The sequence below is a fragment of the Cupressus sempervirens genome, chromosome 3, assembly GCF_028749045.1.
Source record: "Cupressus sempervirens isolate cs-2001-9-10 chromosome 3, ASM2874904v1, whole genome shotgun sequence".
In the NCBI taxonomy this organism is placed as follows: domain Eukaryota; kingdom Viridiplantae; phylum Streptophyta; class Pinopsida; order Cupressales; family Cupressaceae; genus Cupressus; species Cupressus sempervirens.
In genome coordinates, this window is record NC_143120.1 from 656,558,990 (window position 1) to 656,576,472 (window position 17,483).

General features: G+C 34.6%; 1 pseudogene; it reads left to right on the forward strand.

Moving 5' to 3' along the window:
* Nucleotides 1-10,279: 10,279 nt before the first annotated feature.
* On the forward strand, nucleotides 10,280-12,104 carry LOC149568412 (dihydrofolate reductase-like; annotated as a pseudogene).
* The last annotated feature ends 5,379 nt before the right edge of the window (nucleotides 12,105-17,483 follow it).

The following is a 17,483-nucleotide window of genomic DNA, read 5'->3' on the forward strand; positions in this document are numbered from 1 at the left end:
AAGATTAGATTCAGGAAAGCCAAGATATATTGAAGGCACTCAAGGATAATCTGGTAATGGCATAGAATCAACAAAAGACTTATGTAGATAAACACAGGGTTGAGCATAGCTTTGAGATTGGTGATATGGTATATCTACGATTGCAACCCTATAGACAGTCCTCTCTTAAAAAGAGTGGAGCGGAGAAACTAAGACCAAGGTTCTATGGTCCATACAGGGTTACCAGGAGGATTGGGGAGGTAGCAAATGAGTTAGAGCTGCCTATGAGCAGTAAGATTCATAATGTATTTCATGTTTCATGCCTCAAGAAGGCATTAGGTCAGCAGGTTATCTCTTCCATGGATCTTCCACCACTTGATGAGGAGGGACATTTGGTCTTGGTGCCTGAAGAGATCATTGATGTGGGAGAGAGAAAATTGTGGTACAGAGTGATTAAGGAGTACTTGGTGAGATGGAAGGATCTGCCTACAGAGGATGCCACATGGGAGAATGAGTAGATTTTACAGCACCCGAGTTTGCAATTGCTTCTGGACAAGCAATTTTAGGAAGGGAGAACTGTAATGTCCCCTTTTTGACAAGCACCAACTACTTATTTTATTTTAGCCTTTATTTTCTCTGGAGGCTAAAAAGGAAGAAATAAGGGGGAAAAGATATATTAAATTAATTACTTATAAGGTTACTAAACAATGAATTATTAAAAAGTAACTTTAGATTTAATTTATTTAATATTAAAGTGACTAACATAATAAAATATCAAAAAGTCACTTAAAAGAATAAAGTGTTGGATTCCTCTAGAAGCTTCTTGGAGTTGCTTGTGAAATCTTTATAAGGAGCCTTTGGGGGGTCATTTTACACATCTTGAGTTGCATATTCATCTATTGTGCTAAGAGCCTTAGTGGTTGCATACTTGCCTGAGGGTTTGAAGACTCTAAGGTGCCAATTTCGGTTGTGAGATATCAACCCTAGTTGGGAGTGGAGGAATTGGCATTCAGCCAATTCATTTGTGATTAATTGGGAGATAATATTCCATGATTTTTTTTCAGCTCGTGCATCTAATTTTTGACATTAGTTGGCAAGGAGAAAGGTTTCATTTTTCATAGCGGATCCAAAAAAGAAAAGCGAAAAAGCAGTTCGAAAAAGAAGATCAAAAAAGCAATCCAAAAAAGAAAAGCGAAAAAGCAGAGCTAAAAGAGCAGTCTGAAAGAGAAGAATTGAAAAAGCAATCCAAAAAAGCAAATCCAAAAAAAAGAAAGCCAAAAAGCATGTCATCTCAGCTACTTATTCCAGGTTCTTTTGGTATTTACATTTTGCAATTGTAGATGGATACATTTGACAAGTAATATATGTCTTTTTGTTACCAAAGTATTCAGTCATTGTAAACATTGAAGTATTGAAGGGAAATCAACTTAATTCCTACTGTTTAGTTTGTAAGCCAAATGTTTGTAAAAACGTCTCATTGCATAGTCATTCATAGGATGCATGCCAAGTGTTTGTGAAAATACCTCTTGGCTGTAGGTGTGCATTTTACATCAGAATTTCATTACTTGCATTTGGAAAATAATAAAAAAGAAGTTGCATATCACTTTGATTTCCAATTAGTTATTTTGCAATAATTTGTATTCATCAATATCATTGGCATTCAAAAATCATAGCAAAACAACAAACATTAGCAAACTGAGGCTGCAAGGGAAGTGTTTGACAAAATTCCTAAGGTAGAAAAACATGGATAAAACTTTAAAAATTGTCAAGGCACTTTACATCCATTAAATTTCTAGAATATGAATCTAATGATGAGAAAGCTGAAGATATCAACAATCATTCTTGCAATGTGGCTACGCCAAATTGAAGATAGAGATTAGAAGAGAAGTGGGCAAAAGAAGCAAAGGATAAAGCTTCTGATGAGACTGCTAAGCGAATTCTATCTCGAAAGCATACTCTGGAAGAGCCTTCACAAGCCAAGGAGATAGATAAAGGTAAAACTTCTCCCAATGTGGAAGACACTTTTGATTTCATTGATTATTGTAGGAAGACCAAAGTACACATTTCTTAGTTGGACTACCTAAAAGCCAACCCGCATCAATTAGGAAGGTTGATTCAATGTGTTGATAAAGGCAAAGGTTCACCTAAGATCACTATCAACCATGAGTTAGGAGTTTCTCTGGAAGAGGAAGATAATTTGCAAGGGCTCATGACTGAGAAAGAATCTTTTGTTGCAACTTCTTTGTCAGATAAACCCGATTCCTTCTATATAGTTGGATGCAAGTTAAGCAATTGTATCATTGATTCGGGTGCATCTGATAATGTCATGCCTTCAAAGGAGGCCCATTCCCTAGGTCTCTCATTAAAAAAACCATCAGAAAAGGTATATTCTATGGAGGCGAAACAAGTTCTGCTATTTGGCCAGTTAAAAGATGCTCAAGTAGCACTTGCGGCACATCTTGAGAAGAAGTTAAAATTGAATATCTTGGTCGTTGATATCCCAGGTAGTTATGGGATGCTATTGAGAAAAAGTTTTTGTAAAGATCTTGGTGGTGAAATTAAGATGGACATGTCTCGTGCCCTTATCGAGATTGGAGATAAAAAGGTTAAACTTAATCGTGAACCTAAAGCTATATATATAGTCTTGAAATTGGATGATCCAAGGGTGGAAATATTGTATGTTGATACTAGACATGGGACATGTATGATGACATCCACTAGAGAAGATGTAACTGAGCCTCTTATGCTTAATATAACCAAATGAATTATGGTCAATGGAGTTTGATGGAAGTTCTTCTTCTGGTTTAGGTGTTGGGATTGTGTTAATATCACCAAAAGGAGAAAAATTCCTAAAAGCTTATAAGTTGGTTTTTGAAACTACTAATAATACTACACAATATGAATCTCTTCTACTTGGTCTTGAGTATGCAAGAGAAAAAAGAATCAAACAACTCAAGGTATCAGGAGATGCAGAATTAGTTCTTAACTAGGTGCAGAGGCAATATCAAACAAAGAATGCCAAATTGAAGGCATATAGAAATAGAGTGTGGGATGAGATTGAACATTTTGATGCTTTTTATTTATCTGCTATTTCTTGTGAATAGAATTCGAAATCTAATTGTCTCATAGTCTCTACCTCTCTCATGATTCCTCATCCCGAGTTCAACAGAGATGTTTACACAGTAGAGATGATTCATAGACCCAATGTGCCTGATAATGATCGACACTGGCAAGTTTTTGATGATAATGTGCAAATCATTGTAGCATTTCTTGAGGGAAGGCCTCCATTTTCAAATTTGAATTTTGAAGGATCACAAAATTGTGATGGAACACCAAGGGATAATCTTGAGATTATTCAACTACAAAGTAATGTTATTCCTAGAGGGTTAGTCACCCTTGAAAGTCTTTTTGATAAAGAAGATAAAAGGAAAGAGATTTAAGTTGAAGATATTAAATCTTCTAATTCTTTGGGTTACGAGAAGATAAACATTGGTTTTGAAGAAAATCCCAAAATGGTCCTAATAGGGAGAAAATTTTCATCAGAAGAAAAAGAGTAATTCATGAATTTGCTAAAGGCTTACCAAGATGTTTTTGCATGGGGTTATGAAGATTTGAAGGAATTCATGAATGAAAAATTTCAACATAAGATTCCACTGAAACCTAGTTCAACTCCCTTTTGGCAGAAATAGAGGCAATTCAATCCCAAGGTAGCTGATACTATATTCAATGAAGTTGATAAAATGCTTAAAGTGAGGAGTATCTATTGTATAAACCATTCAACATGGGTAGCCAATACCGTCCTAGTTAGGAAGAAGAATGGTGAGATAAGAATATGTGTTGACTTCTGAAATTTAAATTAGACGTTACTTAAAGCTAATTATGGCCTCCCTATCATGGATCATATTTTGCAGTTGATATCTAGTTCAGAGCTCATGTCGATGTTAGATGGTTTCTCCAGTTATAATCAGAATAGTGTGGCACTAGAAGATCAACATAAAACAACTTTTACCACTCCATGGGGTACGTTTTCCTACAATCATATGCCTTTTGGTTTGATAAATGTTGGAGCCACCTTCCAGTAGGCAATGGATCACTCATTTGTAGATCTCAAGAACAAGATCATTGTCATGTACCTTGATGATCTTACAATGTTTTCCAAACATAAAAGAGACCATGTACATCATCTAGAAGTTGTCCTGCATTGATGTCGAACCCATGGCATCTCATTGAATCCTAAGAAGTCTATATTTGGAGTGATAGAAGGAAAAATACTTGGACACTTAGTTTCCAAGGAGGGTATTCGAGTAAACCCTAAAAGGGTGAAAGCTATCCAGCAGTTATGACTTCCCATGAGTAAAATAGGGGTCAGGTCCTTTTTCGGGCAAATAAACTTCATAAGGAGGTTCATACCAAACTTCTCTAAGATCACAAAGTCAATTGTAGATATGATGAAAGGGAATAAAAATTTTAAATGGACAAAGAAAGGTAAGGCTTCTTTTGAACAAATCAAGACTGCAATTGCAAATGCCCCTACCCTTTCTTATCCAGATATTTATAAAGATTTTCATTTGTATTATTATGCATCTAAGAACACTTTATCTACTATACTTACCCAACCCAACAAAGACAATACCAAGGCCCCAATAGCATTCATGAGTATCCCTCTTAAGAAACATGAGTTGAAATACTTTGAGAAAAATGCATATGCCCTAGTTAGAGTAATGAAATAATTCAACTGATACATCTTAAACTCTCACTCAAAGGTGTTTGTTCCTGATTCGATAGTAAAGACTATTCTGACATAATAGGAGATCGGTGTGAACAAAAGGGCCTCCTAGATAGCTAAAGTACACGAATATGATCTCGATATCAAACCTACAAAGCTTGTTAGAGGAAAAGGTTTGTGTAAAGCTATTGCGGAAGGATCTTCCTCAACTGAAGAAGAGACAGAGAAAGAAATTCCATTAGTCTTATTCATTAGTAATACCGATGATTGGTTTTCCAATATCGCCTATTTTTTGACTTATGGGGAATGCCCAACCCATCTATCACCCAAAGAGAAGAGGACCTTAAAATTGAAATCTGTGAAGTATGTTATCTGGGGTGACGCTTTGTACAAGAAGAGAATAGATGGTACCTTCTTGAGGTGTGTAGATTATGCATAGAAAAAGGAGTTGCTCCAATTGTTTCATAATGAAGCATGTGGAGGTCATTACTCAGCATCAGTAACAACTTACAAAATTTTGAGAAACTATTTTTACTAGCCTGGGATGTTCAAAGATGTAGAAGAATGGGTCAAGAAGTGTGACTCTTGTCAATATTTCAAAGGAAGAGTACAATTAGCAGCACTTCCCTTGAAGCCGGTAGTGATTGAAGAACCCTTTCAACAATGGGGTTTGGACTTCATTGGTCCAATCCATCCTTCATCCACTATCAGACATACTCACATTTTAATGGCAATTTATTATTTTACTAAGTGGGTAGAGGCCATCCCAGTCAAACAAACAACTTTAGAAGTGGTGTGCAGTTTTATCAAGCAAAACATTTTGGTTAGGTTTGGTGTTCCTAACAAAATTGTTACTGACAATGCTACAAAGTTCTCCTCCCAGGAGATATGATCCTCCTGCTATCAATATGGGATCATTCTCTCTCACTCCTCAGATTATTTTGCACAAGGAAATGGTTAGGTGGAATCGAGCAATAAAAATATTATGACCATTGTGAGGAAATTGGTAGATGTTAATCAGAGGTCTTGGCACAAGCACTTGTATGATGCACTTTGGGCTGATCGTACTACTAACAAGAGACGAATAGGATTATCTCCCTTTGAGATCCTATATGGAACCGAACCAGCTCTTCCTCTTCCTTTGGAATTATCTGCCTTGAAGTTACAGAATGCTATTGAGAATCATGAATTCAAAGATGCTCTTGAAAAATGAATGTTGTATTTGACAAAGTTGGAAGAAGAGAGAGATGTGGTTGTAGACAGAATTTAGGAACATCAATCCCATGTAAAGAGGTTATTTGATAAAAAAGATAAACAAAGAGTGTTCCAGGAAAGTGATCTTGTCTTGCTCTGGGATAAACACAGAGAGCCAAAGGGTTTACATGGAAAATTTGACTCCTTATGGAGAAGCCCTTTTCAGATTAAAGAGGTACGTGAAAAGAATTCCTTTATTTTATCATACCTAAGTGGTACCCAGTTGTCCTTACCTTACAATGGGCAACACTTGAAGCATTATCATCAGTAGAAGGTGTAGTGTGACACCTTTTTTGTATACAAGTTGTCTCATTTTGGTGTGCTCCTGTTAGTTTGTCTTGTTTTTGGTGTTTGTTCCCCCTTTGGTAAAGTGGTCCCTCAGGTGACTCTATGCTACAACCCAATGGATAGGGCATTGTTTTAGTTATTCTGGATTCAAGCTTTGTCCTTGTCATTCCTTGTCCCCAAATAGAGCCAGCTATTACCCGGTTATCAAAAAGTCTCAAATTTTGACCTTGTTGATCCTATGGTTATTTATGAAATACATCTCATTTTAATCATTGAAACGATTATTTTATCTTCGAGTTTTTGTGAATTTCTAAATCTTCATATCTCCAACTCGTTCCCACCTCCATCCAACACTTGAAAATTTCAAACTCTGGCTTCTAAGCCCCAAGTTATTGCAGGTTAATGGAGAGATCCAAATTACGTAATTTCAAGTTTATCATTAACCATTAACCTCTCAAAAAGGTTAATGATAACTTTCAAATTACGTATTTTGGAGGAGGTTAATTAACCTCCCAAAATCATGTATTTTCTCTCCCACCATTAACCTCTCAAAAAGTTTAATGATAACTTTCAAATTACATATTTTAGAGGAGGTTAATTAACCTCTCCAAAAACACTTATTCCTTCCATCATCATTAACCTCTTTGAGACAATTATTAACCTTTTTGAAATTTCTCCTTGAGAAATTGGATATGTGAATGGCTCGAAATCAATGATCATAAGAATTCATGTTTCTGGCAACACGTTTGCTAAGATGTGGAGAGAGTTACACATGGTCTAAAAAAAGAAGAATACCAATGCCCATGGACTGTATGATAGAGTGCCTCTTGACATTGCGTGGGACTCTGAGTTCATAGTATGCTACGAATATGACCATAGAGCCTTTCCTATAACTCAACACACAAATGAGCAAGTATTTTCCATTGAAGGAATCAGAATTTTAATGTTCTGGATTGGTTAAATCAGATTGATTCAATCATGTGACCTAGAAGTTCTCATATACCAATGAAAATGTCTCCGAGGAAATTGGAGAGGAAAAGTACTTTTGAGCAGGAGGTCCCTAACGGACCCCAAAGAATGAAACCAATTCTGTGATCTCAAAAACACAAAATGTCTGTGTAGCTATGGTGGAATTCATACTAGTTACGAATAAACACCATTAATTTCCCACCTTTTAGCTTAGAAATCCAATGCATAATATCAAAACGACATCACTCCTGAGCACTTCCATTTCTCTTGCCTGGTAGTTAGGGAATAGCCATAGCCGTCTCAGAAAGAGGCAGAACATTCAAAAAGATAGAATTTTTGCAATGAATGAACTGAAGTCAAAGCTCTACTTCAATCAATAAATAACCACCATAACACAGTGGTTACATGATTGCACATTTAGCATAAGAAGGGCACTCCCTATCGAGTGGACGTGTGTTTCAAAGGTTTAATCAACTGCCAAATCTAAGCTTTGAGGGTGCCAATAGAGAAGGCCCCTTAAGAGTCCTCACAGCAGAATGCTCGGAGGTAAAGAGTACAGTTGGTGCAAGGCATGTGTTTCACAAAATGCCTATTAGAGATTTGGTTTCTTGAAATGTGATGATTGTAGGTTATGCTCACAATGGATATTATTAGGAAAGTTTAGATTTCTTTTGACAAATGCAACCGACAAACATGAAATCTAACAATGTCACACTTGCAAGTGTTCTCCCAGTAGTTTCCCATTTGTCAAATTTGCAACAAGGGAAGGAGATCCATGTTTTAATACTAAGAAATGGATTTGAGTCATTTATTATAATAATGAATGCTCTCATGGACATGTACAACAAATGTGGAAGCATGGAGCAGGTGCACAAGTTGTATCCTTGGAAACAAGTGGTCACAGATAGCTGCTAGATTACCAGCTAGGAAACTCCCCAAGCACAATAATGTATCTTGGTGAGGTAATCTTGCTTGCAAGATGGCCTGTCTAATCTAAGAGATAGCAAAACAAATTTGGTTGGTGGATTCTATGATGTGGGAGATGCTATCAAGTTCAATTTTCATGGTGCATTTGCTATGACTATGCTTAGTTGGAGTGTTATCGAGTACAATGGAAAGTATGAATCTTTAGGAGATCTCAACCACATTAAAGAGATCATTAAATGGGGAATGGATTACCTTCTCAAGACATTCAATTCATCTTCTGATGATATAAATGTGATCTATTGTGAGGTTGGAAAGGACGATACCTTAGGTGGGATGATCAATCCAAATGATCATTATCATTGGGTGAGACCCGAAGATATTGACTATACACGTCCAATAACTGCATGCTCCCGTGGTTCAGATTTGGCTATAGAGATGACAGCAACATCAATTATTTTCAAGGATAACAAGCACTACTTGCAGAAGCTTGTGAAGGTTGCAAAGACTCTTTTCAAGTTCAGAACCTAGAGAGGTCAATATAGTGCTAGTGGCAGTGATGCTACCATCTTCTAAAATTCCTCTAGATATTATGATGAGTATGTCTCGAGGGATGCATGACTGTATTATGCTACTGGAAATTCTTCATACCTTTAGCTGGCCACACCACTCTAAACCGGTATTAGAAAAGGAGAATTGCTCTACTATATCTTACCTTGGACACAATGTCCCATTCAACTATACCATGGTTCATGTATAGCAAGTCAATGGTTCAAAGTCAATAAAGCATCAATAGGTGGATACGATAATGGCTCATCAAAATCAGTCTCAAAGGATTGAAAATTATATAACCTATATCAATGGAAAGCCAAGATTATGGTATGACTATCTAGATTATGGTATGATTGTTTGTATATCACTACTCAATATGTTTGACTATCATGAAGATCACAAGAAAAGTCTGCATCCAATAATTCAGCAAATTAATGATTCAACCTTTTTAGGACATGTTCCAATTCGTACATTTCCATTAGTGATCTCTATCATTTAAGGTTAATAATGTAGAGGTTAATTAACCTCACCAAAATCACATATTTGGGAAGTAGTTACTAACCATGAAGAGGTGGTTATTAACGTCTGTGTCTATATAAGGGCTCTTTTGGGCTTTGTAAGGGGACTCTTTGGGGTTTTAAAATAAGAGAACACTATGCTGAAATTTTGATCAAGAGATAAATTTTGGAAAGTATGTACAGGTTTTATCTCTGAAATCAAAAATCTCTATTATGTTCTTGGAGCAAGGAAATGAAATGAGATCTGGTTTTGATTTCTTGTTCTAAAATCAAAATTGTTACAGTTGTAGTAAGCATTCTCACGGTATTGTGTGAGTGCTTAATAATCATGAATTTGTATGGTAATACTGGTTATTTTCAACCGTAGTTCTTGATCACCTTTCTTGTCATTCTTATTTACCCAAGAAAGTTGTGAGGTCATGTGGTGCATTCATCCTGAATGACTTTCTCTCAATCTTTGAAGTTTTAGATTATTTATTCGAAAAACCCTTTAAAAATCATACAATACATGGGAGCTGCCCCTCTAAACACAGAGGAAGGCCGCATACCAAGTGCCTATCCAACTGTTGTGAATGTCTTGCTACACACACTCCGTTGGACAAATTTTATAGTGACAAATCTGTTTACCAACATGACATTACATAAAATTGAAAATGATTTGAAACCTCTATGTGCAATATTGAGAAACGCATTTATTAGATGATCCAATTTTTAAGGAACACATTTTTAAATGGCCCTCTCTGTTAGTTCGAGCAATAAAGACATGTGGGGTCCCCAAGCTAATGAATTTCTCATTCGGACACCTACAACAATGTACGAGGTGCTGGCTATATAGGAGCTAAAATGCAGTTTTATCAAATTAATTTAAAAATTACATATAACAGTGATGCTTTACTTTCTTAAAAGTGCGTGGTTCTTATTGTACACATTTACTGATGGATCTTTCAGAGGAGTTCGTGTGCGTTTTCATGTATAAAAATTCCATAGACAATCTATTTAAACAAGAGATCTAAAATGTGTGCTCCCACTTCTTCATCGGAGAGAGATAGAAAGACTACCACTCTTTTCTATGGCTGCTACAAAACATCATGAGAAGCTGCGAGTGTTGTGTATACATGGATTCCGAACAAGTGGAACCATTTTACACAAGCAATTAAGTAGATGGGACTCTTCCATCACTGATAAACTTGATATGGTTAGTTATATATCTTATCTCTTTTCATGACAAGGAATATGTTCATCAAAAATTATACATAAAATCCATTAATGATGGGTGCAGTGCTTCTTGGATGGACCGCTTCTGGGAATAGGGAAATCTAAAATTGAGGGGATATTTCCTCCTCCATATTATGAGTGGTTCCAGTACAACAAAGTATGTATATCAATGAATATGCTTACATTGTCTTGTTTAATCCCTATCAATCTCATAATTAACATGTTTTAGCATTATATGCAGGACTTCACAAAATTTAAGAACCTGGACAAGGCATTTCCTTTGATTGTTGTGTACATGGAATAGAATGGGCCTTTTGATGGCTTACTTTTATTTTCTTAGGTGTTATATGAATCTCACAATTATTGTTTTGATTTTAAATTCTATTGTGTATGATTTCTCATTGTATCAATATTTCAGATTGAAACTTACAATTCTATTATCTATTACTAATTTACTAGGATTGTAATTCTTCTTTGTGCAATTTTAAAAAAATCGTAGTACAGTAGAATCAAAAAAATAAGACAATAATTAATAAATTTTCTAAAATTGAAATTATAGATTAAAAATCAAAACAATAAGATACATTTAGAAAATTAATAAAACATCATTTACATTAAACTCCAGCCTTTTAACTTTGTCATTGGGCATGACTTGTAGGGTGCCATGCTATGGGCAGCTCTTGTTTGTTACCAGTTACAGGTACGCAAATGTTTATTCTATCTTTTCAATTAATGTTTTTTTGAGGGAATTGTAATGGTTTAACACAATGTTATTTAATCCAAACTGTACCTATAATATTTGCAGGGTATAATGCTACACAATCATCCTCGTATAAGGTTTATAATATCCATTTCTGGAATAAAGTTCAGAGATCCACAAATGTCATTTTTATATAATCAACCGATCAAGTGCCCTTCAGTTCAAATCACAGGTGCCAAGGACTATGTGAAGGAATTTAGCAAAGATCTTATCCAGCCCTTTCAAAACCCATTGGTCATCACACACCCAAAAGGACATATAATTCCAATATTAGGTACAAGTTATGTAAATTTTTATATTAATATCTTGTGCTTGTACTATCATTATCATAAGCTTTGTTTAGACTTGTTTTATTCTAATATGGAGTTCATTTATACAAGTGTAATAGGGATATGTAAATTTTTAAAATTTTGAATTCTTCATTTGGATGCACCAAAACAGAATTGGAATACAAAGTAAAATAGGAATACGTATTCTAATTTTGGTCCAAAAATTGGGTTTTGCAATTCCACTCAAATAGGTGTTATTGGAATCCGTATTCCTATTCCACCTTTTTAATTTTAGAAAGCATAAATTTTGGGGTCCGCAAATTCCTATCAAATATTGGCTGAACCAAACAGAGAACAGGATATGTAGCCCCATTTTCTATTCCAGAATACATATTCTAGAATGCGTATTCCTATTTTCCCCTATTCCTATTAGAACATATCTCTTATAAATATTAGCAACTAAAGTTTTATTCCTTGAAAAAATCCACATTATGATTGGCGTGTGATGTACAGATAACCAAGCGGTGAAGCTAATACAACAATTCATAGAAAGTATAATGAAACAAAATAGTATTCATGTTTTTCTTCGGGCATATGTTGTGGCAAATAGAGTGACAAAAGGAGATGTACTATTGCATTCTAAACTTTAGTCAGTACAATTTAATATATAAAAAAGAAATAGCTGATTTATTAGATGTGATAACACCTGTAAATGCTGCTTTCTATTGCTGTAAACTCGGCGTTCATGAAAGCGGTACCAGTTTCAAATTATGCAGGTGCAAATTCATGAGAAAGTAAAGAGTGAATGTACATCATCACATATTATTAGTTTAAATACACAATATAGAGATGAAATTTACGTATTCTTATATTTGATTCAAATTAGTGATTTAAATATAGATCTTAATTGTTTTTTATTATTGACAATTTTAATTGAGTATTTAATTCATATTATGTATTTAAATCTAAATTTACACAAGTTTTACATCTTTCTTTATTGAAATTTGACTTCTTATCAAGGTAGTTATCCTATGCGTGATTAGAAAAATCTTGTAATACTATCCTTCTAATTCAAAATTGATTTTTGTCACTTAAATAATCTACTTCTTATAAAACTCTAACCTCAAAATTATCTTTTATGAATATAATGTACAAAACAAATTTAAAGAGAAGAAATACATGAAAATGAAGAAGAATATACGAATTATAAATGCAACACGTATACTAGTCATTGCACCTTTTAAGATTTCACGATCTATTACAAACATTTGTTGGTTAATAAAAGTATAGTAGAGTACAGAAACTCCAAATTGGAAAGAATATGCAATCAAATAATGGGGGCAAAGTTTAGGAGAAAGGCTCGCAAATCACAACAGACATCCTATAAAAATACACTTACAAAGAGAAGAATATACCTAAGATGAAAAGGTTGAACTCAAAAGTTTGAACCATAGTTCCAAACACTAGTAAGAACACCTAGAAGAAGAGAAGATGACACCAAAAATACCACCACAAGCCTATGCAAGAAATACATAGAATTCTAACACTAAAGAATGCACAAAATGTACATATAATAACACTAAAGAGAAGCACAAGCCACACCACCAACCCAAAAATATATGAATAGAAGTTCTGAAAGAAAACATAGAGGAAATCTTACCTAGAGGAATAACCGAGACCTCAAAAAAGTCCAAGTTAAAGAAAGAAAGGTACTACTTGTCCCACTACACAAACTAGTAGCCTCAAAGTATGCCTAGATTACATGAATCTAACACAAACTCTACCAAACTACAAGAAAATTTTCAAACCAAAAGAGGGATTTGAGAAAAACCATAGAAAATGGTTGAAGAAAGGACATCCCTAGTAGACCATGTTGAAATGCAATAAAATTGAAAGAGACCATGGTACCTACATGTGGAAAAGTATATATTTTTATTGATTCTAGAAGCCATTCAAGGGATGACCCAAGAATGATAATTCTCTACTCATCATCACTAACATTGTCTATGATAAATAATAATTGACTACCTATAGTCAATCAAGGCCAATTTCTAACCATTGATCAGAAGTCAATGATCAACATCTCATAATCAAGGGCAATAAAATTGCATATGGGGGAAATGGATCAGCTATGCTAAGCACAAATGTAGGGTGAAAACCATGATTCACCACCTAATGTACATGCCCAATATAACACAAGATTAAGTGCCAATTCATAACCTATGGGTAAGTGCATGAAGTTGGGCCTCACTTTTGGGCAAAAAGTGGACTTGTATTTTTCCTATTTTTTGTATTTCTTATCAATTGATGTCAAAATTTGAGGCACTTATAGATTGAATATCATAAAACTTCAATAATACAAATTATAGTGCTCATAGTCTACTTTTTGAATATGTAATTTATTTGAATATTCATATGCTAGATTTTTTTTTGGTTTGGATTTTTAAAAATCACTTTTTTCAAAATGCATATTTTAGGGCCATACCGTGCTCGTGTACAAACACCATAATTTGACACAAATAAATAAATTTTGTGAATTCTTTTAAAGGAATATACCTAACACACCAAATATTGATGAGAACAATTTTTTTGGTTTGATACACACTAGTTGATATTAATTTCAAAAAAAACTATTACATATATGATAAGGCCAATTAGTGGCATTGAAGAAAAACATTTCATCATGACCTAGGAACATTGCCTAACCAGAAACTTCAAAAAATTGATTACAATAGCAAAAAGATTCCAACACCTCCACCATCTCCAAAAAAGTACAAACTACACCCTAAAATCATTTGAACTAGCCAAAGGCCTGCTTCTTTACCAACACTACAACTCCTTAATTGCCTTCTCTATCTCATCCTTATATTTTTTAGGATGATGATAGGGAGTAATCATAACTAGTTTGGCTCCCTCCTCGAGCTCAATAACATGCTATATCCCCCTGTTAGGAGGAACCCCATGTAGAATCTTGCCAAATGCATTAGTGTGCATATCAATTATCTTTTGGATATCTAGTGGATGACTCTTCACCTATGGCTCCCATGAAGCTAACATAGTGAAACATTCTATTTCCCACTCTATGTTATTATGCCAAAAAAAGTCTCTGCATTCTCCTCAAGGAAACTACTCTGCAACTCCCATCTAAAAGTTCTCTAAGTACAATAGTTCTCCCCTCATGCTGAAACTTCATCTCCAATTTTGCTAGGTTGAGTGTGAACTTGACTAGGGAGGCCATCCATGTCATACTAAGGATGACATCATAGTCTTCCATGTCTACCACATAGAACTCATCCTCCAACTCATAGCCATCTCCAAACTTGATGTGAAGATTAGATATCTTCTGAGTGCATAATAGCTTGTCACTGTTAGCTACCATGGCTCTAAACCTGATGTGCTCCTCGGTCTGTAGACCTCTCTTGGCTACCAATTGTGCATCTATGAAATTATGTGTAGCCTTAGTGTTAATGAGTGAGATCACTTTCTGCCCCTGGATAGTACCCCTGACCTTAAATGTGATTTCCTTCTGAGCCCCTATTAATTGTGTTAATGACTTCTCATCCTCAAGAATGTTGCTCTCCTCTATAGTGCTATCCTCATCTGAATCAGAGTAATGATCCTCCCTCTCTGACTATGACTCCTCTGCTAAGAAATATTGCATTTGATTTGCCTTAGCCTTGAGAGGACACTTATGAGATAAGTCCCAAGGCTCTCGACAATGAAAACATAGCTTCTTCTTTCTCAACTCATTCAGGGTGTCATTATCCAACTTATCTCTTTTTGGCTAAGCATCCTTGTGAAATTTTTTTGTCTTTCTCCTTTTCCTTTTTCATATACAAATCCCTATACTGAAATCTGCTCCTAAATGAAGAAGGTGCTAAGTCATGAGCCTTTTTAGTGGCCTCATGTAATGTAGCTGGGTCATGCCCCTTAACCCAACCTCACAAGGGATTTGAGAGTCGATCCATAAACAACACTACTAACCTTCTCTCTAAAATATCTGTGACCAACAGAGCTAACCACATAACATGAACAAGAAGGAGTTTATGCAAACTAAAAATTGAGCTACTGTTGAAATAATATTAGTTCTCAAACTAATAAAATTAAATACATAGCAAAATCACTAATTACTCTAGCATCATAAAATCAAATATATAACAAACTCTTCAACTCACTAATTACACCCAATCTGCCTATAGCTAGAAATGTGTTCAAGCTACCTATTAATGAGTTGATAGAAATGAATTTCAAAGGCCAAATCCCAAGGGAATGATGTCTAGAATGTCACAAGAGAGGATGGATGTCCTCTAATGCCAAGAACATAACTGTACATCCAAGCTCTTATCAAATGCAATTCATCATAATCCAATGCTAAACAATGAAGCTCTCACCTCTATTTATACTTTTGCTACACCCTTCTAGAAGGAAATCAAATATTAATTAATTGTATTTACTAGAAGCTTCCCCCTTCCAATAATTAATGCACTCTCTAGAAACTCCTTTGTTGCAATACAATAATTAATTATGTTTTTAGAAAATTAACTTATTAGAGGCTTCCCCCTTTCCAATAATTAATGCACTCTCTAGAAGCTTCTCCCTTGCAATACAATAATTAATTAAATTAATTAAATATAAAGTCACTTTTTAATTTTAATTTATTTAATGACTTTATAAGAAATTAATTTAATCAATTTCCCCTTATTTCTCCACTTAGTCTTTGGAGAACGTGAAGGCTAAGAACTCCACTTAATTTCTAAAAAGATGGGGACATTACAATTTATTTGAGAAGGGCTCAACAATATTCTAAATATATTCTTTTGTCATAATATTAAACAAGTTGAAGGAGATTAAGTGGGGAGAATAAAGAGTTAATTTAAACCCCACCAATACCCAAATTAGCTAGGCAATCAGCTAGTATATTTTCTTCTCTATGAGTACGCATGATGTAGCATTCAAAGATTGAATCAAGAAGAGAACATACTTGATGCGGTATATATATTGTATGAACCAATTATATACATGACATTTAATACAAGCATTAATAATAATGAGTGAATCCCCTTCAACATGTAACTTAGATATAGATAGTGATAGTGATTTTGCAAGTTCCAAACCAAAAAGCAAGGCCAAGGCCTCACATTTTTATTAGTACTCAAAGGGAGAGGAGATGATTTTGCTCCAATCACATGACCTTTAAAGTCTCTAATGACTATGGCATAGCTGGAGTTACCTAGATTTTCCCTAGAGACCGCATCAAAATTGAGTTTGTAATAACCCTCACTTGGGGGAACCCACTTGGTTTGTGCTTGGATAAAAGGAACCTTGGATGGACACAATGGAGTAGGAAAATAAGGAAAAAGGAAACCCTTGCACCGATGAATAACATAGCCATCCTAAGGAGAAAAAATATGTTTACCCATATATTTACTTATTGTAGTATTAACAAGCTCAACAATTGATCTCTCTAATCCTTCCAGAAATTGAGGGATTGGAGATGATTTCTGTCTAAAAATTCTCTTTTTGCTCTCCCACCAAATTGCACATACTACGGATGTAGGGATGCTTTGAGAATTAGTTATATTTAAATTTTAATCAGATTTTTATTAATCTGAGTTATATTTGGTTAATATATGTGTAAAATCTTATATGAGATTCAAGAAGTACCAATATTGAAGTACAACTAAGCACTTTATGTACTAGTCTAGATCACCATAGATTTTGACATTTATAAAAATTAAGATTTAATTAAAGGAAATATTATCCAATCAAATATAACCTCTTGATGCATATATAAATATACTTAATTAGTGTTAGATTGAATGTTTGTAATAATTATACTTAAATCTTTGAGCACATGACATTTGCCATATCTAAAATCAAGAGAAATCATATAAATTAAAATTAATAATGAGCCTAAGGATGAGGTCTCATGAGGGAGGCTTTTAGATCTATTTTTATTAGGTGGAAGGTGGGATACAATTGAAATAAACATGTTAGAGGATTAATTAGATTTTTTTCCTAAAAATAGT